Raw genomic sequence first — 27,695 nt, forward strand, 5'->3', positions numbered from 1 at the left:
ATTGCTCACAGCTTGCACGACTCCCTGCTGCCCTAGATCCATCTCTGCTCTTCACACTCCACACAGTTCCTGCATCATTGACTTTCTGCCAGCCATTTTGCTGCCAGTGCATGAGCTGACATTTAATGATCTTTAGACGCAGTAATGTCACATTTATCACTATTTATCAGTTGTGACAGACCTAAATTCGAATGCAAACATGAAATGCAGACTGAATCCAGTCCAAACAGTGATATGTTTTTGAGTGACATCCATCAAGGCACGTTGAGAAAGAAGTGAAAAATTACCTGTTTCCTATTATGTTATAACTACAAATAGCAGGGGTTTAGGTCTACTCTAAAATACTTTTTCTTGCAGTTTTCAAAGAAACCCCATTTGGTTTCTGAAATGTCATCTCTGTTTGGATATTTGAATGTTACTGAATTTCCAGTATTCCTAGATTTTACAGTTTCAATTTAATTTAATCCTAAACTTTAGAGGAGAAATCCCAGAAGCATATTGATTCCTATGATCACTCTACCTTTATCTGCTGCAGAAGAAACTGCTTCTCCCTTCTGAATTTCAGCATTGCAATCCTGACTCAGCTACTTCTGTTGCAAATGCCAAAGAATAGACAGATTTAGTCTACATTTATCCTTCTTCCTCCCTAGCTGGCATCTAAAAGTTTCCAGATGCAGATGCTCTCCCAGAGAACCTTGACATTTCTTTACATGTGATACTGCTAAGTGCCTTTAACTAACACACCTTTAGTAGTTGGGCACTGCTTTCTAATTATTATCATATTTCTCTAGGAATAGATGCAGAATTCAGGACCACAGATATAACTGTACGTATCTGTGTCCACTGTTCAACAATTAGTAGAGAAATAAGATAACTAAGCCATGAATTAAAAAAAATAATATTTGCTTAGTGCAATTTCTTCTCTGTTTTCTTCTGCCCTGAAAAACCTCAGCCATAGGAAATTTCTAAGGAGATTGTGATAATAGTGGATTATTCATGACCTAATGTGAGAGCTACAGCCAGCAGCCCTGCTACATCTCAGCATATTTTATGGCTTTGTGATATTATGCACCAGGACAACATTCTATTATGCGTAGTTCACTAACTGAAATCTGTCCTCAACAAGACTTCTGTGGACTTGTCCTTAGCCTCTGATTGAGAAATGGCTCTAAGTGGCAGTGAATTGACTGTAGCCATGAGTTTTCAGAAATATTAATCACCATTGTGTGAGTCAGAATTTATATTTTCCAAATGTATTTTGTGGTTTTTCTGCAGAAACTTTGGAGACTGCATTAGACCTCCAGCTTCCTAGTATAACTAATGCATTGGCTGTTAGAAAGAGCATTAATACCATATTTCAGTCGGGGTTTTCCTCAATTACCATTCCAGAAGCACTGGCTAAAATAGTTTTCATTATACTCTTTATGTAGAAGTAAACTACATTTAAATTTCTTTTTGTATAGATATCACAGCTGATGCATCCTGCACTTCAGAGAAATGGATGCTGCATGAGATCACTAATTCTATTTATAATATTTCAGCTAGAACATATCTAGAAGCTCTTCTTTTGCCAAAGGACAGGACACTATCAATTAATAATAAACTATCCTTTAATATATTTTAAGGGAACTGTTTAATAAAAGGACATTTTTAAATGTATTAAAATAAAAATTCTTACCTGAAAAGAATGTTTACAGATTGAATTTGATACAAAAATCTCCCATAACTATTTCCCAAAGCTGCTTTGATGAAGAGGGTTGGAAAGTTGAATACTGTGGTATTCAGCCAACATAGAAAATGTTATGTCCCCTAGCACCTATATAGAGATGTTCGTAAATATTGTAACATTATATACAACGGAAATCAGAATTGTGTTATTATTGCTTACTGCAACATATCATCTTTAATAAGCTGTTAATTAAACACATTCTGTGATAAGTTGACTCAGTGAAAGGAAATATGAAAAAGAAGTCTATAGAAATTGCTAATGTAATTCTATGGGCCAGGCATCAAACCAGGTGTTTGGCGTAACAATTCCCACACACACACACAATGCATGAATATCCATGAGAAAAGATCAATGTTGAACGTGAACTTGGGAATCCCTACAGACCCTGAATAGAACAGATATGAAAGCATAATTTTAAAGCATCTCTTCCTTGTGGGGGTTTGTTTCAAATGTTTCCCCCTCACTGTATCAGCATCTTGCCCCACTTGCCCCCTTACTTCCTTTTCCTATTACATAGAACCTACTCACAGCTTTTCAGCTTTCATTCTTTCATCTTCATACATACCACAATACATCTTTCACCTAGTTCTTTTCTTAATTATTTGTGCTGAAAGCTCTCAAAGGTAGGAAGAGCCTCTTGTGCAGTGAAAATCTGCAGTTTTCCTCCCAGTTATTACATAGTGAGGTGGAGAAAAAAGGGCATGTGTTTCCACAGGTCAGTCTTACTAACTGTTGTCACTGTCACATTATCATTATCAACAACCCCATTGTTGTCACACTGTCATTATCAACCTCTTAAAGTCCATAGCCAGTCTGGGTAGTAAACAGACATCAGTTTTGGACTTCTGCATTGTTACTGGTGTTAACCCTTGCTTTTCTGATATGCTGGCAATTCACATGGATTTATTCATTGTACACCTGTGACTAGTATACTACAAAAAGTGTTTGTTCTTACATGGTTGGGAAGAAAGGGCAAACAGTTGAAATTTATCAAGAAACAGCTGAGTTTGACACAAAGGGTCACCTCTTAAGGAATCATTGCCCTCTGAAAAGATGTATTTGAGTTTTCTGGAGAATAGGAAAGTTCTGAGTTCAACAAGAAAATTACAGTTGGTTTCCCTTATTGTTTTAGGTTGGCTGGCACATCTGTAATAAAATTTTAGTTTTTTCAAACCTCAGCATTTTTACTTGAATATTTTTATATCTCTTGAACAGCACTGGTTTTTTCCAATTCTTTATTTGGAAATCCCAGTGTTCAAATGATGTTGACCACCTGCAGAACAGTTTTCAAGACCACGAATTCACATAAGACATAGGGTTGGTATTTCTTGAGAACTGTCAGGTTTTTTACACATAATTTTTTTTCTTTGGCAATTTGACCTTTACTTTATTAACAACAAGAGAAGTATTTTTATAATAAACCTTCTTCAGAATGGCAAGCATTCCAAACGGCATAAGATATTCTCTTGTGCTGTCAGAACAATGTCAGACTAAACAGACATTAAAAGAAGCTTGCTTTCTTCAACCTAGAAATGGCTTAGCTAGGTTAATGATTAATATGAGTATAGAAGCCCGTCCCTGTACCCCAATAAAAGAAGGGCTGATGTTGCCTCTACTGTCTGATTTTTCTTTACACATCAGCCAGTACAGTTGTGCTTCATAGTCTCTTAATTAATTTTTTCAGTGTGTGTTGCTACTGAATATTTGCTCTTGTTCATCATTAATAGCATAATTTTTTGTCCTGGATTATTTTCAAGTCCTAATGCTTAGTACAACTTCAAAGGCATTCTTCTAATATTTTCATTCATTGTATCTTCCTGTAGGGATACTAGTGTGTTGTAAGACCATAGAAAAACAACTGTCCAAAGAGTGTTACTGCAGAGCTCAGGCTTAGCCATGCAGATCGAATTTACTGAGAGTAACAGTACTTTTGAAGTACTTTTCAGTACTTTTCCTCTTCAGTACTTTTGAAGAAAATGTATCTGTAATGTAGAATCCATTTTAAAAGTATATATAAAGAGAGACCATTATAAAAAGCAAGTGGAAATGAATTCTAGAAAGAATTTCTGTAACCACTGCTCTAACAGCCTTGATGCAGCCCTGATGGATTTTGACTTTACCTACTTTTCTAAGTTTATACATTAGAACTGGAGTGAGACATGATGCTAACTGAGTTAAAGCTAACTAAAGATGACAGAACTCATGACACTTAATCATTACTTTTTTTTTCTCATAATGACTAAATCAGTAAAAAATTCTTCTACCACATTGGAGTTTTTACCCTCTGTACTCTTTTAGTATATTTCAGTATGATCCTTTGGGAAAGAAATTGGTTTAAAATGATGGGTTTGAGATTGGTCATGAACCAGTGAGAAGTGTTCACTCTCTTCAAACTGCTGTGTCTTCTCTCCCTGCTGTTCTCTGTTCTACCAGGTAAAATCCCTATGCACAATCCCACAAACTAAATCAAACAAAACACAACACAAGCAAAATTTAACAATCAAGCTTGAATATTTATTCTCCCCATAAAATATGTTCTTGTTATTATATCAGGGGATTTTAAAGTGTAGATGCTAACAGTCACTAATGTCAAATCTATGTTGGCCCCTGGAGGTTGGAATGATGGACTGTGATTTGGAATACTTTGGCTGCTATGAGACTGCGTTTAGGTTCACAGTGATTTATGCTGGGGTGTGCTCTAGAGATTTCCGTTCTTACTTTCCCCTTTCTCTCAGGGCATGAGATCCTGTTATACAAACCACTTGTGTTTTGGAAAGACAAATACATTGATCCACTGACCTAAAAACAGGAACACATATTTCATTACCCAGGAGCATTCTAAAAAGTGATTATATATATTTTATGGTGATGTAGCATTCTGTCTGAGGCATTTTGTCATTATTTAGTGAGATTTAAAATGTGTTTCTGTTGGTTTTCCAGGGTCACACAGTACATTTTTTTCAAGCTGGAATAAATCTTGGTTTTTTTTAACTGAAGTGTGTCTAGATACACATGGAGGATTTGTCTCAGTATATTTTTCTTACAAACATGAGTAAAATATTTGCTTAATTATATTCTTTATTTTAAGACATTTAAAAATAATTTATAATGTGCTTTATAATTGGGGTGACTTGAGATAACCTTACGAGATGACAGACAATTTCCAACTGCAAAGATACCAACCTCATCTTTCATTTTGAGTGCATTTGGAGGGATGCTTTTCCCCTCATTTATTATTCCTTAGGCAATAACCCTTTACCAGGCTTACATATGCCAGATGTCTAAAACCTCTCCACTGGATGTAAACATTTTCTGAAGACAAAATCAACAGCTCATTACCATACCATGAACTTTAGTTAAAAGAAAAGACTTAAAATCTATACAAAGATTACTATGTTCTATGTACTTCTGGAAAATGACTGTGCATAAATTCCCTCTTTCTGTTTCATTTAAGATCCTACATTTCAATTTTGTACATTGGAAGCACCTTTACATTGCTGAAATGAACTTTTAAATGTACACTGAGTCCATATCTTTAAATATACTGGTGTTGAAATGTAGCTATATGTGTAACTGATCTACACAGATGTATGCAAAAATCATCTTTAATACTTGTTTCAGCTAGATAATGTGATGAAGATGAAAAAGAATAAGTGTGATAATGTAAACACCCTGAAGTCTTTGGTCACTATATCACAAGAAAGGGCAAATCTTTATGTTTTCATTTGATATCTCAAGTTATCACATGAGACTGACCTTCAAAGTGGCTCAGGGAAATTTTGTGTGCTGGTTGCATTTGTTATTTTGACCATTTAAGCCTGTATTTTCAGGGGCATTCAATAATTCTTGCAGAAAAGCTGCAATCCTGATTTGAAAAACTGTTTTGCCCTCAGCACCCATGTTTTCTTTGAGCCAAATTCTGTCTGCATGATCTCAGATTCAGTTTGCTTATCCAAATACCCACACAGGACACATGGGAAAAAATATGGATTCAGACACCAAAACGGGCCATCCAGTATTGCCAAATCAATGCCTACTTCAAAGACTATCTCTCAATGTTCAAGGTTCACCTCTTAACATCTTATCACATTTTATGTTTGACATCACTAAATGAAATATGATAATAATGATATAACACTGATAAGACAGTATCCTAACATCTGGTGAGGACTGTTCCTGTAAATTTTCAGTGACAAGGCCCCATTAACCTTCATAGGAAGAAAAGTTGTTGATCCACTTCTGTTTTGTTTTTCTTAACTCTTTTCAGAATTATATAACAGCTAAGCTGTTTATTTAATAATAGTTCAAAGCTTGCTTTTTAATGTCAGTATCCCTCATGCAATTATTTTAAAATAGAAGATCGGCAATGCCTAGTTTGGGCACTGTTTGTAGCTCATCACTTCTGCAATGCTTTGATGCTTTCTTGGAATCACAGTGCTGAAGATAAATGACTGAGCAGCTAGCTAAGAAAGAACAAAATAAAGTTACATGGCTGATGCTTGGCAAAATGCAAAAAAAAATCTTAAGGATGGCTACTACTGAAAGGGAAATTATATTAATTGGACAACTGGGAAAGAGTCTTGAAGAATATGTCATGCCTCTTGGCTGATAGTTATGTGGGTTATATGAATGTTTATTTCTTGAAGCTGTGTTTCATGAGGTTTCAGTTTTCTCTATGTTTGCACATCTATATTCTTATATTACTTGTGCTAACTACTTCTGCAGTGGAAAACTGATTAATCTGGTTGAAAAGGGAGTAGATCACCTAATGCCCACACCTATACCTACACAAAATAATTTTATTAAATAAGTTTTAAAGCTGTTACAAAGAGATGAAAACATACATAACTCATATCTTTGGATTTGGTTTGGTTTTTTTTTTTATACTGGCTCCTCACATATTGACTTTATTTTGACCATGCAGGAGCATAGAATCATTTATCAGATTTAAGCCCAAGCATGGGAGTCCTTGCTCTATGCTGCTACTAGGGAGTGTGCCCTGTAGAAGGCAAACCTTTTATTTGCAGGATCTGACTATAATATGCACCTCTAGTTGAAGAACAGAGCAGCTGCTCTGTTCTGCTTTGCTAAACACAAAGCACAGGTAAATGCACCTAACAGATCCAGCGGGTTGCCTCTGCACAGGAAGCTTGTGGGCTTCTCCTACAGGAGAAAAGTGTGTGATTTCACCATTTAAAAACTTGAAGAAACTGACAGCAGGGAAACTCCTGAAATACTTTTGTGAGCCTGCCACTAAACAAGACTTGATAGTTGTGAAGCTATGCACATCTAGGTGGAAAGGGAATAGTGAGATGGACTGCAATGCAAAGGGAAGGTTTGCTTATCACCCCTGCTGCTGGCAGGAGGATGTGAAAGGAAGAGGGGGTGAGAGAGATCATCAGGAATCTCCTGGTCGTGTGGGAAGAAGGACTGGAGTTGCTGAGTCTATGATACCAGACAGAGGGAGGGCAGAGATCTTGCTGACCTGTACAGCAAACTGTTTCAGTCATACAAGACATGAAAACCATTTAGTGTCCACACATTTAAGAGAATAGAAAATGTAAGTGGTAAAGATAGTTTTCAACATACAGATTTACCTCAAGCCATTCCAGTTTTAACTCCCGTTTGCTCCTTCTCTCAAAGTATATGAGGAGGTATGAACATTTTCCTTTTTTTATTGTTTTTTTTTTTTTTTTTTTTTTTTTTTTCCAAATGAGCAGAGTCATTAATGCAGCATTTCATAATGCTATCCCTTCTGTGGGGAAAAAAATCATTTGCATATTCAAACCTTTAAAATGTCATCTCTTCCTTACAGCACATCTAATCAATGTCACCCACAGAACAGGATGCTCAAAGCTCCTGTAAGGGCCAAACACTATTTGCCAGCTGGACAATTCAAGTAATGCCCTTTATGACAGTATTCACAAGGTTCAGGACACAGTAGCTTTGTTAATTATGAGACAACTTCAGTAAAGAAGTGCAGACAGGTCACGGATTACAGAGTGACAATGACAATTCAGCTGGAACAAACAGTAATCTCTAAGGTGCTTTAGTTCCTGCCACTCTCAATGAAGTTCTTGACTCAAAGTAGAATAAACCATAACCTATTCCTCTGAGTACACAGCATTGTATTTCCTGTCCTTGTGAAATGCAGACAGTCACTTTTTTGTTCACATGGTTTTTGTGGAGAATAAAAGAGGATCCTGGATTTGTTCAGACATCCTTGTCATTCACGAGTCGCAGCAAACATTATTAATATAAGGAACAGGGAAGAAGAATCACTGTGAGGCCGAAAGCAAATCATGAAACAATGCAGAGAATGAAATGGCAGAGGGAATAGGAAAGAGGAAGTAGTAAGAGCATAGGAGAGAGAAACAGCTTAGAGGATGAAAGATTATTACAAAGCAGAGGAGTTCATGTGGCAAGAGATTTGTGAGGAGCAGCTCAAGAACACGTGAATGAATTATTAAGACAAAAATGAAAAAAAACCACATACTTCTCTGAATGCAGGATTTCTTTACTTCTCAAATATTTGGAACAAAATATTCCTTGAGAGTTTGTGTTAATTTATGATACATCTTTTAATGCTAAATCTGCCAAATCCTTGTGTAGCACAAACCCAAAAGAGTTGGTCAAAGCACATGGAGAAGTGTAACATATTTCTGGCAAAGATTTTTTATGACCATAAGGCTCTCAGCTAAATATCTTTACATGAATTAGTGATGCAATATTATTACACTGGCTTTGACTTTAATTAGTTATATTGCCATAAGCTCCAAGAAAGGTTTAAAATGCTTTTTCAGAGAGGAGTCTCAGCTGCTATTTATATTCCAAAATTTCTCTGCGACACTAGAAACTCACCCAACAACAGGTTTTTGAATCTTATGCCTGTGACTAATGATACAACTAATGTCATTATTGTCTATACATTTAATTTTCATTGCTTTATAATGATTGAAATATCTTTAAGAGTTACATGTCTTTCACCTGTTCTGAAAAATATCACATTTTCATCTTTAAACACTTTTATTTCTTTAAAAATCTGTCTTTCATCTCTATAATGCATTGTACTTTTTCTAAATGAGAAGTAGTAGTTCTCTACCTATCACAGGTATTGAGAAATTCCAAAGAACTTGAGAACATATATTCTTAACAGATTTTTATTAAGCAGAGTGCTTAAAGGCTGTAACAGTCCTCTGCAAAAAAATTAACCTGTATAAAAACTATGAAGAGATTTTTGTTTATTTGTTTGTTTGAGAGCCATACTAGCTACTATGTAGCCAGCTCTACTGATTGTGGAGTCAATGACATAACTTTCTTTAGACTTCAGTAGAAGGAGCACTGGGAGCACAAGCTGCTTCCTATTTAATTATCAGTTCCATGCTGAGACAAAACAAACTTTCTTCAGAGCAAACATGAGGCTCAGACATTTTCTCCCATTCTCCTCTGGTTTTCCTCAGTGGTACAATAGTATACTATCTATCCCTGCCACCCTCCCCTCTATTATTTCTTGGCTGGAATCCATTGAACTGCTTAAGATATTCACTCTGCCTCTCATTGACATCTTGATGATAACCTTGTCAGTGAATATCGACAGGCTCGACCACCATATATTAATTAGTAGTCACTAAATTAATCAAGCTCTTTTTTTTCTGTTCAAAAAGCCTCTATTACAATGGGGAGAGCAAGACCACATTGCTTGAAATTGCTGGTGATGATATTAACCCACTGTTTGCTACTTAAAGACAGTGAGACATTAAATTCCCTAGCATTTATGTGGGCTGTAACACTGTATATTTACTGTTTGCTGAAGCAGCAGAAGCAGCAATACAGGGCATTCGCAATCCTTATGAATCCTAAAAGAAGTGCCTTAAAGAAAATAAAATCCATCATTTTGTCCTGATATCCAAATTCAAGTATCCATTCATGTGTTGACTCCTTAAATGAGAAGGTTAGTATATGTGTATTGACATTCAGTCTATGAGATAAGGCATTCTGGTACCACTGTTAACACTTGCCTGGGATCTCATCTAGATAAGGAAGCAAGATCAGACCTCAGCAGTAGCAGCAGGAAATAACTGGATAAAGCAGCTGACCGTCAATCACTGAAATTCAGTGAGGAGTATGAATACAGTTTAGCTAAATCAGCTCTGCTACATGTTTGTTGAACCTTAATACCACTGCATGAAGTGGAGGTTTCAGGTAATTTAGTAATGAGACAGTGTAACATTTCACAAGGGAATATTGACCTTGATGTTTCTGTGGAATTCCAGAACTAAAATTGTGTTCTGCTTACTTAGTATTTTACCTATAGTTTGACTTCCACAGAAACTACTCCTCTCTTATACTATTATGTACACTTGACTGGTATACAAAGCTCTGTTGTTTACATGTAATAAATGTATATAATAAATAGTAGTATGCATTATGTATATGAATACTACAGGACACATGAGGATACTTTTCCTCATTGAAATGTGTCACATATAAATGTAATCTCTCTTTCATCTTTACTTTTGTAGCCAACAGCTATGAATATGAGAGTTATCGAAGAAAAGCAATTGTAATCTACCTAGCTTTATGTTTCCCCATCAAAATTCTTTAACTATTTGTCAAATTACAGGAATGTATCACATTTTAGTGTTATGTTGTTTGTACTGGGGAAACCAATTAAGCTAAAATAAGAATATTTTCTCAAGATGAAAATAATGAGACAACAACAAATAAAACTTGCATATTAAAACAAGGATACATGGTATAAATAAATTTGTAACTGAGATAATAATATCACATCCCCCAAGAGCCATTTAGCATCAGAAGGCTTTAAAAAATCTTTTTTTTTCTGGTTCTCAGAGTAGATGAGTAAAATTAAAACAATCTCGGACAAACATCAGGATTAAATTGCAATGTGTTTCTTGTTTCCCCCTTTTTTCTGCCTTCCTCCCCGGCAAAGTTTGGCAGTTCCATTATTATGGCAATCAAGTTGTCATGTTCTTACATCATATATTGTCACCAAGAAAACTAATTTCAGACTCTCAGCATGTTTGCAACTCTTTAAAAATAGTTCTTGCTGGTGATGATAAATGGATTGTAGAAATACAGAGACATCCTATGGTCTAGGAACACTTGGATAATGTTCAGACTAGTTCCCTATGTTGCCAGATATTTCTACGTAAGAGAAACAATCATATTTTTACCCTTGTTGCTTCCCTCTCCACTTAAATGAGATGATAGATCCTACTGCAGATCTTCTCTAGATGTTATAAGGCTTCAATCAGACTAAAAAAACAGACAAAATTGGAACAACTGCTTAATTATTTTGTGATTACCCCAGTTTGATCTACAGTGCATTTTCTTTAGTAGATTTATGGAACAAAAACAAATCTGAGCATGACTTCAGTTTCTCATGTACAAATATTTTAGGGAGAAAGCTCAGGACATTTGTCTAGGATTTGTAAAATGCAGTAAACAAGTTGTTGGAGCCAAATACTGCCCCCCACAAAAAAAAAAAAAAAAAAAAAAAAAAAAAAAAAAAAAAAAAAAAAAAAAAAGTAGTTTAAATATGGGTTTGAGGCATTAAAATTGAAAGAAGTCATGTTCCAATCTTTTTGTAATGAAAAGTGTGAAAGGAACTCTAACCTTGTATATTGTACACCTCATCACCTCGTTCAACATTTACTTACATATTTTAAGTTGCATCTTTGTCTAAAAGGGAAGATTTTTCAAGGTATTTGGAAAAAACATGCTAATTTTCTCTAAAGATCACAGAAATTATGTCTTTTTGTGTGCTGAAATCAATGATTGATTATCTTTTTTTGTTGTGAGACAAACATTTTTTTTTTAGGAAGAATTGTCTAATAGGTACATGAGATACAATACAACCATATCAATGCAGGGTGCATCTTTCACCCTATGAAAGCTTTCACCTCTTTTATACAGGAATGAAACTGGTATGCTTACCAGGAAGATCAGTGAAGCAGTACTCTCCATTCTCTATCTTACTTCCAAATGCTGCTAATACACTTCCTGACACCACATTGCCCTGTTCCTTTGTACTGTCACATTACACCACAATTACACACCTGTATGAGAAGAGATACATTATACAAAGATATATAGGCAAATTCCGCCCCCCCCCCCCCCAAAGAATTGCAAAGCTAGAAGCTAAAGCACCCTTTTTTGTCTTCTGCCTTGAGAAACGTCTCAGTAATAAAAACAACATGGTAAAAAGCATGAAACTGTGTTCTTTTCCTCAAAGTCTGTGGTAAAAATCAAGAGACTCTTTTTTACATTCATTTATTTATTTGTTTATTCTATGTTTGCACTCAATGTTATATTTTATTTCAAATTAAATGCATTTTACCATATCATGGGAAAATTTAGCTGCAAAGAGTGTTTCCATGTTAAGCATTTTGGCTTTCAGTTGAACTTTTAGATACCATTTTATTTAAATAGCCATATAGGAAGACAAAATTGTTTATATGTACCTGTGAGTCAGACCAGATGAAAGATGAGGAAGGGTAGTAGTATTTAGATCCAGTATCAAAAGTAAACCACTAGTGTAACAGAAAATAATTTGTTATACAAATTCTTCTCACGGAAAAATCAGTTCCTGCTGTTTTTACAACTCAAAGGAAATGAATTCCTTGTCTTAAATGAGCTTTTTGAAAAAATAGTAAGTGAAAGATTAAATTGTCTAAAGTTAAATTGTTAAAAGTTTTCTTTTCTTTGAAGAGGAAAGAGAAACTGAAATGATACCCATAAATAGTTTTGTTTAATATTCGGATTTGACATTTTATTTTTCTAAAACAGCAAAATTGCCATGTTCCTCTAATGACAATTGGTGCTAACATTGAATGGTCAGGGGTGCAAGAAGTCAGCTTTTCTTCCTATTTTTCTTTCTGTTTTGAAACAGCTTTTTAAAGCCTACACATACATTCAGTAGGAGCCAAAAGGGTACAGGTACAAGAGGTCTGCCTGCACAGAGCCATTTTCTGAACAAGAACATTAGATTGTAAGAAAAGTAAATACAGAATTCAATTCATTGTTCTTTTGTTGCTAATCACATCAAAAGGAGAAAGACTCTGAAGGTTTTATTATCTAAGCTGGAGATTCTGCAAATACTCGACTTCAAAGAGTATCTTCATTCAGAGAAGCAGCATCACAGTGGCAGTTACTAAGCACACCTATAAAGTTATTATTGTATTTGTAGGATCAAGACCAGCAAAAGGTGAGCAGGGAAAAAAAAAATAAGCTTGGAGTTTTTTATTTCTGCACTCCTCTGGCAGAAATTTATATGAACTGCAATATACCAGAGAGCAATCACTGGCTGTAACTATATATTTATCATGTATAAAGGTGCTTGAACTTGATATACATGGACGTCCTTTTCAGTGTCCCCAGCATTGTCAAGAGAAATGGGGTGGTAGCCATACAAGCAAATGTATCCAAGGACTAAAGAAAACTATTTTGATGTTAAGGTCTCCTTTGCATTCTCCCTGCTGCTTTATTAGAAGATGCTGGTGGTGAACCAACATTGAAGTAAGGTATTCTGCAGCCCTTTGGCCTCACATTCTGTTTTCATTGAAACTACTGGGACTTTGGGTATAAATCAGAGCCACAACTACAGAAATACAGTGATGGTTGTAAGAGAGCAATTTCTAGGTGTTGATGTTTCTAGAATTTTGTATTTGGTTGTTTGACCTCAGACGTGGTATTGACAGCAGGAAATATTTTATCTTCTTTTTTATTACTCCTCAACTGATAGAATATTAGGTAGGTGTAACCTCTTTGAAGATGTCTGTGTGGGTTTTTTTCAATTGTTGGCATTTCTGCTTTTGGTAGAAGAAAACATGGGGTTTTTTCTACATCTCTATAGACACACACAGGTGCAGTCTCATATAAATAAATTGTTTATCAGCTCATATTAAGTTAATTCTTTCCATTGTAAAGGAAGTGGCAAATAGGCTGTCATGGCAAAACACCAAAACATTATCATCAACTCAAGTGCAAGTACCCAGCAATTTAAGCTTGCAAACATGTTTCACATTATTTTTTCTATCCCAAAGAAAATTATTATTTAGCTTTTTCAAGTTCTTCAGTTGATACGTGAGGGTGTTTTCAAGCATCAGATACTTGAAAAATATAAATTCCTGTAAGAATTGAATAAAGTACATTTGGTTTATTTGTCTGCCATTCTGGAGACTAATCTAAATTCTACATGCAATTTCAACCTGGTTTAAATCAAATTAAAATAAAATAACATTTTGCAGAAAACAATTTAAAATGGGATGAAGAATTTTCAGTAACATGAGCAATGACAGCTCAATTAGAAAGGGGGAAAGAATGGAGTATTTGTAAGAAATAGTTTTTGGACTACAAGGAACATATGTCCACCTCCAAAACACAGACAACAAAACATTTAAATAACAGACAAATTATGTTCTGATAGAGTATAGAAGAACCTAAGTTATGTTTGGCTTTCATGCTTGTCAGAGGCTTTCATGCTTTGCGAGAGAAAAGTAAGTCATCACTAAAACTAGGGTTTGTTTATTTACCTGTTGGCAATGAAGCCTGACTTCAGTCAAATAATCCAGTCAGTACATATTGCAGAGCGAGTGATGCCTTTTCTACTTTGTGCTAAGTTCTTGTTCTCCTGCAATGATCTGTTTTCAGACAGAACAAACAAACTTTGGAATTCCTGTCTGTTGCGAGGCTTATTTACTCTGTTTCATCAAACTCATACAAAGTGTTATAGATTTTGGCACTTTGCTGGTGTTTCAAATTTCTGCTTTCAATGAGTAATGTCAAGAATGAAGCTTAAAGAACTGCTTAGAAATGGGAGGAGGAGTAGCCTTGCTTTTAATGGAATTTGAATAGCTGTAAACCAGGATGACAATCAGTATAATTCTCAAGACACCTGTTACAATCTATAAAGGAACGTCTTCTGCCTCATACGCCGTTAAAAACATTATAAATTAATTAAGTTCTGAAAAACAGGTCAGCTATAGAGGTGTTGTTTATTTAACTACTTGGCAGGTACTTCTGTGTTACCAGGAGAAACAGCCCAAAGAGCATGAACAAGGAGAGAGAATTGTTAATATCTTAGTTATATTTTGGAAAGAATGTGCAAAATCATTCCAAGAGATATAACGATACAATTTCACAACTAGCAAGGACGGAAAATGTGTTGGAGCAAAGGGCCAGTTATGAAAGTCATTGTAACTGCACATTCTGCATTAGTCTAGTGCTGTGACCACATCACTCTGTATAAGTTCAGTACTTTTCAACATATATTTATACTATAAGGAGTCTGCAATACCAGGGCTGCTAGGAATGCAAACTCAGGCTTTAAGCTGAAATCTCATAGGAAGCAATATCTTCAGCACTCTCTTCTTCATTTGCATTCTCAGTAGTGTATATACATTGCTGTTGGTCATTCTAAATATCAAAAAGTAGTAACAGATTAAGTAATACAAGTATTATTTTTATTTCCTTACTAGTTATAAAATATATGGATTTTTAAAAATTTACGTGACAGTTCTTCAGTTGTTTTTACTGCTTATAATACAAAATTTTAGCAGAGACTCTGTTTCTATGAATGTTATAGAATAGTTTGAGTTAGAAGGAACCTTTAAAAGTCATGTAGTCCAATCCCCTTACAAATAGGCAGGGACATATTCAATTAAATCAGGTTTCTGACCTTGAATGACCTTGAATGTTTCCAGGTTTTCCCAAAGAGGGACACTTGCCAGTTCTTTGGGAAACGTGTTCCTGTGCTTTACCACCATCATTGTAAAAGAATTTCTTTCTTACAGCTAATCTAAATCCATCCTCTTTCAGTTTAAAACCATCACCCCTTGTCATAATGTTGTTATGTCAGCAATCTTAGAAATACTAGGCAAGTAGTAAAAATATGTGAACTACTTGTGAAAATCATGGCCCCAAAAATCCTTAGTTTGAACTAGCAAACAAAAATGCATAAAAACAAGCCAAAAAAGCAAAAGCCTCCAAACAAACAAAAGAAAAATAACAACACAACACTGAAAAAAAAGTTTAGAAAATCTTTTAAAAATTGAGAAAACAATAATCACCCAGATTAGCATTGAGAGCTCATTTTCATATAATATTTCTTCTTTTAGATGAGGTGAGAAAAAGAAGTTAAGGCACATTCTTTTGACTAAAGAGGTTGCTGGGGTCTTTTTAATAGTAGGAAATAGAAAATAATTTCTTTATACTGACAGCACAGGGACAGTCATCTCTATCATGATAACTTTCCAGGAACAGAGCCCAGGAGGTGTTGATTGCCACACTGCCACAGACTCCCCAGTTGACTGCAATTTATACCAGCTGAGGACTGGTGTCTGTGTTTCCTGTTATCTATATAAGAACTGAAAAAAAAATAAGCACTTAAAATATTTCACAAAATTCCACGCATGTCCTCACAGTCCAATAAGTTTGTTGAGTATGATGTACAGCAGCCCATTTCTCTTTGAATGTGAGGGAATATTTTTTACATTTTAACTAGATGTAGAATCTAAGCTGTAATGTAAATAATTCTCAGCCTTTTCTGACAGTTGAACCTGAAAATGAAATAGTTTTGTAAATGCAGAGAAGAAGAAAAAAATCAGTGACTGCGATAAGCCTTTAGATTTACATGTTTCTATAGGTTTTCTGATAATGTGTCAGTTTTAAAGTAAAAGAAGAGTATTTGCTTAATACTGTATTAACTATTTCAATATTGTCTGTCTTCATGACTCTCACAAACCTCTGGGAAAGTGATCTACCTAGTGAAAAAATTACTTATAATTAATTTATAAGCTAGTGCATGAAATGAAAAGTCAACTTTAAGGAATCAAGAGGAGGTTACCTTTTAACCTCATTGAACTGAAAGTTTCTGGGTCCTGCTTAAGTAGCCTACAGACAGCTGAGGTGACACGGTTCTTATCTCAGCATCCATTAAGTCAAATCCTGTTAGGAATTACACTTTCTGTAATAAGTAAGTCAACCCAGAGACTTAAAGATAGCTTAATATCAAATTCCAGTCATTTTGTTGAAAATGAGGTAACAGGAAATTTGGATTTTCACATCTACTTGGCCACCCTTAGAGAGAAATGGAAATACTTCTAGAAATCACCATTTCACATATGTTGGGGTTTTTTTCTTCGTAATAGGGAAACTCACAAATGCAAAAGAGTAAGCAGGAAGGTGGAAAATCAAGTTTCTTCCAGTGAGTTATACACTGTTGGAGCTATTCAATATTTACCTTTCAATAAAAACAAAACAAAACCAAACCAAAACAAAAAAAAATGTAGCTAAAATAAACAGTTTGAAATGGGTTTACAGCAAACACACGCTTTCCCACAGAGAGGGAAAGAGCTCAAACCATGCAACAGGAACAAAGATTTCATCACCATTTACCTCAGAGAAGTTATCTCAGAACTGCTCAAAAGACCGTCTTTGTAGCTTGCCTCCTGGTACGTCTATCTTTTTTTATCAAGATGTCCTACTGTTAAGATCAGGTTACCATGACTACTGTAATGTTAAGGTTATGTGTAAAGCATTTTTTTGAGAATCATTCTTACTAGCAAAATAATTGTTTTCTGGAAGGAGAGTGAGGGGAAAAATGAAAGTGTCTGGGATGACTGTACTTTTTCTGCTCCAAGAAATCTAGTGTTAGACCTGTTTGACTTAAGTCATCTGAGGTCACTTTGACTTTCATTATGCTCTGAAGGTGGGAAACATCTTATAATTTTTATGTAAACTATATGAGGGAATTTGGGATCTGGATTAAGATGTGAAGAGGTGAAGTTTTCTTGTGAATGTATGGGGTTTCTTTCTCTTTACTATATTTTCTGAACAAATGTTTCCCTTTTCTCTGTCTCAGTTTGAAAAGTTAATTAAAATATGACTAGAGATGGACCTATAACAATAATCAACATCTGAACAAACTCAGACATTTTTGAAATTAACATCTACTCTTAAAGAATTTCACAGCTGTCTTTTATCTTTGTAAATTTGTTCAAAACCATCAAATGAGTTATGAAAGAAGATTGGATGAAATTTACCTCAGACCTTATGGCACTATAGACATCAGATGCTACAAAAAACTTTGAGTGTAATTTTTGACCATAAGCAACACTACCTGATTGGGAAGGAATTTGAAAGGTTATGCATAAAGATTCACTGAAAGTGACCAGTTTTTCCCCTGAACTTCAACACACTGCATTTGTGCTGCTGGGAAGGCAGTAACACAGGTTGAGTGGATTTTTTACAGTCTTCTGCAATATAAGTTATAGTAAGTGTATTTGTCAAGGAAGTGACTAGAACAGCCAAAAAAACACACACCAAAAAAAAAAAAAAAAAAAAAAAAAGGCTGAAAAGATGAATTTTCTCCTCAAAGCAAGGAATAACATTGCAGCTCCATTTTCTTTCTTCACAGGTATAAAATAAGTTTTCTCAGAGGTTTTGACAAAAATATATTCCACTGAAATGATTTGATTGAAAAGAAAAATAGATGAGAAATATTGGCACCCTTCAAAATGAAAATTTATACACTAGAATATCTTGAAAAGTAACATATTTATATGAATTGCAGAAGCTCATGGAATGAAAGTGTTTCTGGTTCAAATATTCCAATGCCATAATCCCACTGCTTGCAATAATAATCTAAGTACCGGCCATGAAATGTGCTGTCACCTCTTGATTTTCATATACAGTCCTGGATGGCCTTAATACAAATCCTTTAAATTTGAAGTGCACAGTCCCATTACGTTCGTGTTGGAAGTGGATATTCTGTGCTACTATAAAATCACTAAAGTTAAACCTTTGCTTATTAATAACTTCCTTATAATTGACAGATCCTTAAGCTAATAAAAAACTAAGCGTTGCAACTAAATTTGCTCTTATAGTCTTTGCACTATCTGTGACTAATGGTTTAATTTGTACTTCATTATAACGGTTCAATTTGAAAAACTTTAATAAATAATTAACATAGATTGTAATAAGCATACTGTGGAGTGCAGCTCGTGCTTTAATTACATATAAGCTCAGCTGCAAAATGTGTCGCAACTGCTTATCAATCTGTTTTATAACCAAACTTTCTCCAGTCAGATGCTGTAACGTACAATTAACCAGTGGTAATAACAATTGCTGAAAATTGATAACCTACTTAAAAATCTATTCTTAATATAAAGTGTGTCCAACAGAACATTTGCACTGAAAAAACTTATTTTTAAGAAAAAAAATACAAATACTTTCCCAATTGATATTATTATTTATATTATGATCTAAGGACAAATAAAAGTTGAGACAAAATTGAATATACAGATTTATATATTGTTGCTATAAGATAAAATACTATTTTTCCATTCTCTTTTGTAATTAACATGCTGAGGTACAGAAACAAAAATTTGCTGATTTCCAGGAGAGGTTTTCACTTGATCAATACAATAATTTTAACAGGCAATCGGTCAGGTTGGAAGGGATCACAGCGGGTCATATGGTCCAACCTCCTTGCTCAGACAGGGTCATCCCAGAGACACGGCACAGGATTGCATCCTGACAGCTCTTGAGCATCTTCACTGAGGGAGACTCCACCACCTCTCTGGGAATCTGTTCCTGTGCTCGGACATTTTTGCAGAAAAAGCAAATAATATCAGCTACTGCATTTTTGGAAATACAATATTTCCAATATCTTGTGTCAGATCAGAATAAGGCTTAATGTTTTTGCCACAATTTAGGTTTTCTGTACTGACAAAAAATGGATTCTCTACCACTGGAAAAAAATTTTCTTGGACAGGTACATGTCTACATCTTTCTGTCAAGCAGCAAAACAGAGATGATGCAGAATATATAATGTTTGTACAGTTTACAGTAAATTTATTTGAAGTCTGAGAGTCAGAAGTGGAGATTTTGTACTTTAACGCGGCACTTACTGATCCAACTTTACCTGTAAGAACAGAAATTATCGTCTTATAAAAATCTACATGCTGTGCTTGGGCAATTCATTTTCAGGTCATATGCGAGTGGAATGGATTGAAATACAGCTTGAGGAAATACAACCACTTTTTTATATTACCCCACTTTGCCCTCTCTTCTGGGCTATGTGGAAGTGTAATCATCTTCAAGAAAGGTCATATTTTTCAGTATCAATATTACAATTTACACCATTTTTGCTTGCATTTCTTAGGTATGGGTGTTTTGGCTTCACATCTCAAGCATTTTTACACAGTAAGCTGAAAAGAATGCAAGTAGTATTGTCTTTTATGTCAGAGGTGGAGATCTGTTAAAAACCTCATGTTTATAAATGTTAAAAAAGTGGATGTGCTTTCTACAAATGACTTATATCACATATTCAGCTCAGTACTGAATAATGATTAATGTTTAATGTCTGTGTAAGTTGACTATAGTCACTCTTGATCACTGATCATGGCCACAGAAACAAATACCCATGATATAAAAAGGCAGAAATTATGCTTACTTAAAATTACATTTTTGCATCATAGATGTATTTAGTCAAAGAACAGCTAGATAATGGTAGTAACGTGTGTCATCTTTGTATGACATCCTAGAGAATGGTTTGAAATGCTTTATCGAACTATATTTATTGCAGAAGTAATGTGTGCTCCATGGAAGTTATCAATATTCTAGAACTACAGCATGTCACTGAATATAAAGATATGCAGCTTACTTTGATGTGATATAAATTTGCTCTTTTATCTGTTACATTTTGATGCAATTGAAATTAGCTTTCTTACAGCAGTGAAGATCTCTGCAAGTACTGATGTTTGTTTAATGACTGTGGAGTGTGTCATTGACCAGTTTTGAACACGTACAGTGGTTCCAAGTCAGAAAGCTGCGAAGATGGATCATCAAAGCTAACTGGAACCATTTTTCATACTGATCACTCTGAGAGTAAACTTTGGGTTTTTTCTGTTGATTCATACTGTGAGCATCAATAACAGTCATTATGACTAAGTTATTTTTAGTACTGTTACTGGTTTTTGATATTTCTTATGCTTAAATAAAAGAATGTTTATTGTGACTTTAATACCATGAAAATTGTAGAACCATGGAGTGGCTTGTAGAGCAAGTTATCTTAAAGATCATCTTGTTCCACCCCTGTACCATGGGTAGGGACACCTTCCACTAGCTCAGGTTGCTCTGAGCCCCACCCAGCTGGGCTTTGGAGTTAGTATTGTCTTAAAAGCATTCATCCTATACCTAGTAGAAAAAAGTGCATTTCAGGTTTAAGGGCCCCTGCCTGTCTTTTAAGAACCTGAATTACTGTAGTAGGTTGACCCTGGCTGGATACCAGGCATCCACCAAAGCTGCTCTATCACTCCCATCTGCAATGGGACAGGGTAGAGAAAATATAACAAAAGATTCATGGGTTGAGATAAAGCCTGGGAGACATCCCTCATCAAATACCATCATGAGTAAAACACTCAGCTTTGGGATATTAACTGAACTTATTACTAACAAAATCAGAGCAGGATAATCAGTAGTAAAATAAATATTATAAAACACATTTCCCCCAACCCCTCTCTCATTTCCAAGCTCTTCCTTATCCCCACCAGCAGCACAGGAAAATGGAAAATAGGGGTTATGGTCAGTTCATCACATGTTGTCCCTGCTGCTGCTCAGGGAGAAGACTCTTTTCTCAGCTTCAGGATGAGGTCCCTCCCATGGGAGACAGTTCTCCTTGAATTTCTCCAGTGTGAGTTTATTCCACAGGAAACAGTTTCCATGAACTACTGGAATATGGGTCACTCTTCTATGGGGGGCAGCCCTTCAGGTACAGTCTGCTCCAGTGTGGGTCCCTACCAGGGAAACCTGCCCCAGCATGGGATCCTCTCTTATGGGTCTTCAGGTTGCTGCCAGGAGCTTGCCCCAGCATGGGCCTCCCATGATTTCACAGACTCTTCTCAGGCATCCACCTGCTCTGCTGTGGGTCTCCTCCAGGGGCTGGAGGTGAATCTCAGCATTCCAGTGGTCCTCCATGGGCTGCAGAGACACAGCTGCCTCACCGTGGGCTGCACCATGGGCTGCAGGGGAACCTCAGCTCCAGCACCTGGACCAGCTCCTCCCCCTCCTTCTCCAGTGACCTTGGTGTCTGCAGGGTTGTTCCTCTCCTCATCTGCCTCTTCTCTGGCCCCAATTACATCTGTGCAATAACATTTTATCTCTTCTTCTTAAATATGTCGTCACAGAGGAGTCACCATCATCTCTAATTGGCCCAGCCATGGGCAGCAGCACATCCATCTCGGAGCCAGGTAGCACTGGCTCTCCTGTTCGGGGAGGAAGCTTCTGGCAGCTTCTCACAGAAGCCATGCCTGTAGCCCCCCAGCTACAAAAACCTAACAATGCAAACCCAATACAATTACATAGACGTGTTCCACTAAATATTTTGGGAGCAGGAGGAGTGTGTTGGTGTTCTTTTTAAAAACTTATGTGAAATAAAATAAATTATACACTGCAATATATTGCAATTGAAAGCTTTCTATTTTAAAATAAATCAATCAGATAATCCCCACCACTTCCTGTGATAAAAGTAGGTGTTTTGACACTGAAATTCATCAGGGCCTGGGACATCTAATTTCTCTCTGCCTCTAAAAATAGCCTTAAATTAACTTGAATTCATGTATAGACTTCAGGCTTGATGAGATTGCACCTTTGTATATACCCAGAAGAAACCTAACTTTTATAGAGAGAAGGGACCTAAATCTGCTGCAACCTGGCAAGTAGATTGACTGCCATGCCACTACAGTTGCTTCTGTTTGCAGCATGTCCTCTGTATTGCTTCCCAGTAAACCAATAAATGAAAGGTTTCATGATCTGAATGTCTCTTAGATACTAGGGTGTAAAATTTTTTTCAGCTTTCACATATTAAGAGAATCTAGATGGCATTGTACATCTGGAATAATGGTAAAATACATAAAAATGGTCATAAAATCCAGGAGAGAAATGTGATGAGCCCTGTTTTAAAATCCTGGTGGTTAGTCATCTATGAGACAAACCTTAAATGTGAATAGCACAGTTATCTAGCTTTTATGCCAACTCAATTTTTTTTCCCCTCATCCACTCTCAGTCTTTGTGGTATTGGAAGATATAATGCAAGTTCTGAATCTTGTACAGGACTGAGACATGTAATATACATGAGAGATACATGAGAGAAAAGCACTGCTCTCTTGAAAGGGAAATAAGGACCCACACAGTCCCATAATATTCTCACTAATCTAGATTAGTATAGATTTTGTAGGGATGGGTCTCCTACATGACTATTCAAAAATTTTCCTGAATAAAACTGTCATGGGGATATTTCATGCTTAAAATCAAAAAGTAATTCTTATTTGTCCTTAACTGAAAATGTGCTAATCAGAATTTTTAAAATCCAACTCCTCAAAATCAACTTAGAATCAAAATGTCACGGGTAATTAACACTAATAAACATCCTGACACAAGACAAGCAGTTATTTTAGCTATGCAAAAATGAACTTCAAGTTTTTTCCACCTGTTTTAACAGCTCTACAGGGGACATAATTATGAAGAAGGAACTGAAGTTAGGATAGGTCCTCCTGTAGTTTAATCAGTGGATTTGAGTGGACTTAAGTTTTAGCTAGTTTTGGTAAATTATAAAAGTATGCCCTAAAGAAACATCCTCTAAGACAATACAACTTTTTACAGTCACCATTTTAACAATCATGAAACAGCCATACAAAATTCAATCTAACTGTTGTAATTGGCTAGGGAAAGGTTACTAACATGACCTAGCTCTATGACATGCTCTATCTGTCTTTGCTCAGGACTATAAAAACTATAACAAACAGTACTGTGTTAATGTCTACGCCATTTGTGCTCCTTTAACTTGACTTAAAAATTCAATATACACAACTGGATCCCACTTATTCTCTTTCTCTCTCACTTTCTCTCTCTCTCTCTCTCTCTCTCTCTCTCTCTCTCTCTCTCTCTCCTTTCTAAGGCAAAACTTTTCTCATACTCTCTTGTAGAGGAACAGCCCAACCACAAATATCAAATTATTTCAGACTTTCACACACTAGATAGAGGGTTCAGAGGCATAGGATATGTGCAAAGCTTTTTCCTAACTGTCATAAAGCCTGAGGTGAGACTATTCTACCCATGGATTTTTACAGCTCTCTTCCCATTGTATTTGGAAGCCCCCTGGAAGATTCATAAAGCCTATAGTTTTTCTACAGCCAGTTCTTACATATGACTGATATATCCTCAGAAAGTTCTTCTTTGATTCTCGTTATCTCATGCAGGGAATCTGCATCTTTCTCTCAAAGCAGATAACTGTTGGAACTTTGGGCTCTGGCAAAGCACTCTGTAGCCATAAAGCAGAGGCTGAATCTACCCTCAAAAAATTACAAATCTCAAACAAGGCAATGACAAGTGCTTGAGTGATTCTAAGTTGCAGGCAACAGATAGCTATGAAATCCATTTTAAGATAAGCAAAACATGAATATTCACCAAAAGAGTTGCTTATTGAACAGGTTCTTAAATCAGTTCGACTCTTTTCAATCATTGCATTAAATCCTACTGATTCAGAATGTAAAAAGTAATTTCAAAAGTTCTGTTAGAAAATAATTTTTTTTCTTCATGACTGGCTTAAAGCCTGCTGGCAAGACACTTTCAAATGGCAGAATGACACTTGTGGAATAGCACAAGTGCAAGGTTGAAAGGATGATGAGCAAACAGCTATGTCAGTCATCATCTAGCCCTGCTTGAGTATTACATTGCTAGGTAGAGCGCAAGTCATCTGTTCTTTGATTTAAATGCTTAAGGATTACAGGTAATCCTTCCAAATTCAGCTTTAGTAACTCAAACACTTCAGATTTTTGAGGGCCATAGTAAATAATGGGAAATATTTTCAAAAGTGCGCAGGTTTAGTGTTTGTAGTCTATGTTTTTGTCTTCAGTGGTTGTATGTTTGTGTTTCTATGCTAATGCATGAACCAGAAATGAATGTGTAATGTTTGCAAATGCTTAATTTCCTGTATGACTTGGTAGTCAGTGCACAGCACTGTATTTCAACTGAGAACTGCTGCGGGAAGGAAAATGTGCTGATGGAGATAAACGAAAGAGTCAAAGTTCTGAGTCCAGAAATCAGTGATAGAGGTAACGATATCTGAGACAGATATCAATAATAAAGTCCAAGCTGTGTGACATGAAATAGAATGACAAAACAACATACAGAGAATGGGAAGCAACTCAAGATGGAGACTGCATGCTGGATGATAAGGAAATCACTGTTTAAAAAGAGTTATATCTTGCCTGTAATTCATCTAGGTGCATGAGAACTATTTTAAAATAAAATAGAAAATATGCTTTTTATGGTTTGAATTTTTAGAAGTCTTTATTAAAGCAATAACAAAAAAAAGTGAATGTAAAAGCTCACACTGTTCAGCAATTTCCAAAAGTAAAAATAAAATTAAAACATACCTGAGTAGACCAGTGACTTTGCAGTCTTGTGTCATATTCATTATCACCTGTAATGTGAAAAGTTCAATTGTCTTCCCATTATAAACATTGAAATTAGTTCTGACCAGTATTTTCTCAATAGACTTTCAAGCAGAAGTACAGAGTTTCTGATTGAAAGAAAAGGAATTCAGGTATGTACCTTACTCAAAATACTTATTTTGAATACTTTAGAGGATTTCAGAACATTTCAGTAGACTTTTCTGGACTTATAGATGTAACTTAACAAATTTTGCAAGTTTTAATTTTATTTTGAAATGCCTATGAATTCAATAAATAACAAGGGCTTTTCTATTAGTTACTATTGTTTATTGCTTTTCAGGGCAGGAAAAAAATACATAGAATATTTAGAAAAAATGTCTTTCATTAGAAATCACAAGTGTCTATAAGCTGTTAGGATAGATCTTTAACATTCATCTATAACCTTGCCACACAAGGCAAGAGCACTATCTCAGATAGTCTATTGCAGTATTTTTTTCATTTTCTTTGTGAAAGCCTTTGAAAAGTTTATTGCCTTTCCGTTTAAGAGGGAGGTTGAAGGGGATTGAATTTGAAACTTTAAAATCATTAGTGAAAGACCTTTCTTTCTTTCTTTCTGACCTTAAAAGAGGGTTGTTTTCATGTTAATTTCTGCTTTCAAAATGGAAGTAGTTGGAAAGCTGTTGTGGAGAAGACATATTGGAAACGGATAGAAGTGAACACTTTCCATCTTACACCCCTGTTGTGGAATCTCACAGCTCAAGGGCCTTCTCTTAAACAAAGCAGCAGGAACCTGGTAGAAAAAAAATTACCTTATTTGAAAAAAATCTCTAAGATATTTTGAGGAAAGACTTGAAATTAGATACTTCAGTTCTTGTTCTATTATTTCATTTGAAGCTCAACTTTTTCCTTTTTTTTCCCTTATTTTTATGTACACTATCAACATTCGAGTCATTCCAATACACTGAATACTTGTGATATGTCAAATTATAACATTACCTTCAAGAAAGTTACGTTTTTTAGAGAAAAGAGAGAGATTTACACAGAACCATAGAATAGTGAAGGTTGGAAAAGACCTCCAAGACCATCAAGTCCAACCTTTGATTGCAAAACACCTCACCAAATAACCATTGCACTAAGTGCTATGTTGTTTCTTGAACACTTCCAGGGACTGTGATTTCACCACCTCCCTGGACAGTGGGATCCAATGCTTAAACACTCTTTCCATGAAGAAATTCTACCTAATGTCCAACCTGAACCTCTCCTGGTGCAGCTTGAGGCTATGTCCTATCATTCTGTCACTTGTTTTCTGACACCCAGCAGGCTACAACCTCTGTTGAAGGTAGAGTGGGAGCTCCAGACAAAATTTATTAGAGAAGCCCTCCTGTCAAGTCACAAAGTGCATAAAAGGACCCCCTCGCTTTCTAAACTCCTCCTCAGAGTGAGGATCCTGCGTCTGCCTCGATCCAGTCCTACCCTCAGACTTTGTTGACACTTTTAAGTTTTACATCTTTGTCCCACATGTTTTAATGATGGAAAATCAGATATATGCACAAAAATTACTTATTTATTATGATAAATGATTAGACAAAAAGAACTTAATCAGAATTATTTACTACACAACATAAAAGTTAAAGCTACTATTATACAGTAAGACAAGATAGTGAACTATATAAAAGCAACATTAAAGCAACTATATTAAAGCTAGCAAAAAACTCCAATTATTAAGAGATTCATGTAACTCGCCCATACTAACAATCATGGAAAAGTCTCTTTCCTTTAACTTTGAGGGTTGTTCTTTGTGGGCACCTCCAAAACCCATAGGAAGAATCTCCACACACCCCAAGGAAAAATATGTTAGAAAAATCTACCCTGTGGAAAGTGGACTTTCACAGTATAAAGGGGTTGACTGCCAGTCATATGCCTCCAGGTCAGTTTAGCACCTTAGTTGCAAAATCATTGCCTCATGCAGTAGATGTTGATTTCAGGTTGATGTGCCAGATGGGTTTCAGTTTAATTCAACACCAAAAACCAGCCCATGACCCCTCTCTCAGTCCACCACTGATGGCCTTGCAAATAAGGTATGGTTCATGTTGGTTGACCACATTCCAAGTAGAGCATTCTGCTACCACCCCCTTTCAGGCAGTTGTAGAGTGATAAGGTATCCCCTGAGGCTTCTCTTCTCCCCCTCAACTGATGCCTCTGGTCCTACCCAACAATGTATAAATAAAAGTAAACTTTTTTTGCTTGCTCTTTAATCCTACATGAACTAAAAATAAGCAGTTGCAATGCAAGTAATCCTAACCTACTAGATCATGCCCACTAATGCTTCAGCTTCACTGCCAAACCTGCCACCAAGTCGACTTATTGATGAGGAGTGTGCTGACTTGTGGTGGAATAAAAATTAGCAGCAAACAGTGGCAAAATGTTCTCAAGAATACACAACACAATTTTCAAATGAAATAGCTTGCCTTTTTCCATTTTTTCCT

The sequence above is a fragment of the Passer domesticus genome, chromosome 1 (assembly GCF_036417665.1).
Source record: "Passer domesticus isolate bPasDom1 chromosome 1, bPasDom1.hap1, whole genome shotgun sequence".
NCBI classification, from domain to species: domain Eukaryota; kingdom Metazoa; phylum Chordata; class Aves; order Passeriformes; family Passeridae; genus Passer; species Passer domesticus.